Source organism: Drosophila miranda (genome assembly GCF_003369915.1).
Source record: "Drosophila miranda strain MSH22 chromosome Y unlocalized genomic scaffold, D.miranda_PacBio2.1 Contig_Y3_pilon, whole genome shotgun sequence".
Lineage (NCBI taxonomy): Eukaryota > Metazoa > Arthropoda > Insecta > Diptera > Drosophilidae > Drosophila > Drosophila miranda.
The window spans coordinates 1,171,148-1,174,251 of record NW_022881625.1 but is presented as its reverse complement, the minus strand read 5'-3'; positions in this window follow the sequence as shown (position 1 = coordinate 1,174,251).

Sequence of the window (3,104 nt, the reverse complement as noted above, 5' to 3'; positions counted from 1 at the left end):
GGTCACATCTACATTCCACAATTTTCACAATCATTTGGGCCTTGCCGGTTTGTTGTCAGTTGCGACAACTCGGGCCCCACGTTGGGCGCCAAATAATAAACTAACTGTAGCATATTGGATATTACCAAACCTTAACGGAAGGCTGAGCAGGTGATGGTTCGTCTCCCGTCCGGGCACGTGCTTGTTCCGGCTTCCGTCTCATCGGCAAGAAATCATCCCAGAACGGACGGGACACAGCTCTACTCCAACAATCATAATACTGACACAGTAACGTTCATTAAAATTTCACGTGCAAGCGAAGTATCGACACAAATATGTACAAGAGCAAATACACCTAACTACACACACACGGACACATACACACATACAAGTCGTGCCACGGTGTTGTTGTGACCACTCATGCCCACTCTACCATGATCACCGCTCCCGGTTCATCCGGTGATCCATAAAGAAGGCTCTTACAGCCTCCTATCCAACCCCATTACCCTCCTTTGCCCAGCATGGTCCCCGCATATAGAACTCTAGCCCCGATTCATGTTAAATCCTATATTTCATATTGAGCAATAGCACATGCATCGCACTAGTAAACTAATAAATGATTAACTCTTAATAATACACTTTAGATTGAAATTTAACTTACAAATTGAAAGAAGGGAAGGGTACATATCTCCAGCTTTTATGTTAGGCAAATAGATAATAATAATAAATAAATATGCAAAAGGGAATGTAAAAACTGTGCGCCGCGATCGTTATGGCAGGTCAGTTATTCAAGTGCATTAGCGAAAGCAACCGCAAGTAGAAAGCATAAAAGAACGTCAGAGCGACCAGCCTCGCATCTTCCCTTTTGTGCCTTGTTCTTAAGAGGGCTGGTTCTTATGCGCGGCGTAAGCGCTTATGGTTGCAGCAGGGCATAAGGGAGAGCGCACAGCCTCTCTTAAGCGACGAAGCCCCTGACTACGTGAGGTTTTTTTTTTCCGGTCATGCAATAAATAGTTGCTCATAACAAACAAACTCCAATATTTTATCTTTATGTTTTGGGATCACTTACGGCCTTCCTTTGATTTTTTTAATAAATGCGTTGAAACAGCGATGAAAGCGCTTCCATGGACTGCGGCAACGTTCCTAAAACGAAAGCTGGAGAAATACTTTTACAAAAAAAAAAGCTCACGCTCTCCTCTGCCGTTTAACCGTTGTTCACTTTCGCCCTGTCACACATTCCACTTGCTATTTCTTCCGAACAGAATTTAAAAACACAACCAAAAGAAATTTACTAAGCTAATAACACTAATGACACTATAGCATAAAAATAGGAATCAGCGGTTACACTGATGGATATAAAAAAAAAAGACAGTCGTTGCCGCCGGCTTCACATCTGGGCACTCCTCGGCACTTCGTATGGGGAAACGAAAATAGGTCGAGACCCAGATCTATATTTCGGGTAGAAATTGGCTGACCGTTTACATAGCTTTAATAATTTCCGCAGAATTGGACGGCCTCCAATATATCGCGGGTCCGTGACACATAAGTGGCTCGCGCCCGCAAAGCGACTGATGAGCCGATCTTTTACGCCTCCCGCTTTGTGCTGCTCGGCCTAGCGCTGGGAATTTTTGGTACGGAGCTGTAGTTGGGCGAGGAGCATAAGTCCCTTGCCGCGGGCGGAGGCCCTAATATCGGGGAAATTGTTGTTGCGAGCTTTCGTATTGGGGTTCAGACAGGTACCCAAACGATTGCCCGAAGTTTAAGCCGGTACTAACCGCCATCTGAAAAATTAATTTCCTACAATAAAAAAAAAAGCACTACCCTACACCACGAGTGTATGTGGTGTATATTAGCGACGCTGCAATACATACCAATTGAGAGTGGAACTTAACACACTTTTCCTTTATAAACGCACAATATTTCTTTCTTTTTGCTGTATTCAGCTGTTAAGATCTTTTCCCGGTTTTTTATTCCTCTTTTTTTTTTTTCTTTATACTTGGACTGGACAAAAATAGCACGTCTGTCTTCGCCAACAGTTTTTCTTCCAAGAGACGAGGCTAGATCTGCACAGTCTGAGACCCCCCAGTACAGCGTTAAACTTGAGAATCCTCCATTTTCGAATTGACGCCGTAATTATTTTACAAGTTTCAACTCAAAAAAAGAAAAAAAACCCGCTCTCCTTCGTTTACCTTTTAACTTGAATTGAGGCGGCAAAGTTGAGTAACATAGGGAGACAATATCCTTCTTGGTACTTTTCCAAATGTTCCCTTTTGTGGATCCCAGTATTTATACCTTTTTTTTTATACGTTACTCTTTCAAACCACTTCAACTGCACTGGCGCAGCTGTACGCGCACATTCAGAGCCTTCGGAGTCCTCCAGAAGGTCGCCTCATCAAGCAGTTTAACAAGCAAAACGGACAAGGTAGCACATTGTCTCCACTCCGTTGCGTTCCTTTGGACCCAGCTCATTGATTCCACTCGCTCCTTTCATGCACACCTGCGCGCAGGTCATCGCGAGGAGCTCCAGCGTGCCATAAGGGAGCATCACGACAAGCATGATGCCAAAATGATGCGCGCCATGGAGGAGGCAGAGCGTTAGAAGTAGAAATCCATATGGATCACTGCACCCAGCCGTTTCGTTATATAACACCATTTCGATCATCCTGCAGCTATGCCATAAATGCGGCTAAACTGAAACTGTAAACACTTTTGTATGCGACGTAATAATGACTTGAATGTACCCAAAGCACTAATCCATTCTGAGGATATGATGAGTGGAAACTATCTGTAAATTATCGTCGAACCATGGCTTGTGTGTATGTGCAGTGCCATACTTGAAACAAAATAGAATGTTATCTAGGGAAAAAACACCTCTATTGCATTAACACAAAACAAGGAACCGGGTGCAAAGCGGATTCTCCCCAGTGGAACACTTGAAATGTTCAACCATATCAACCGATAGACGATTATCAGCAGGCCAGCCGCTCCACTTCGCTGCCACCTGGTTGAATGTGTCCACTGCCCGTTCGATGCTCCTCCTTTTTTAAGGGTTTGACTGGCTCAGGGCACTTTAGAGTGACCTGAAGCTTTCTTTATTAATGTTCTTATTACTATTGGCAACATAT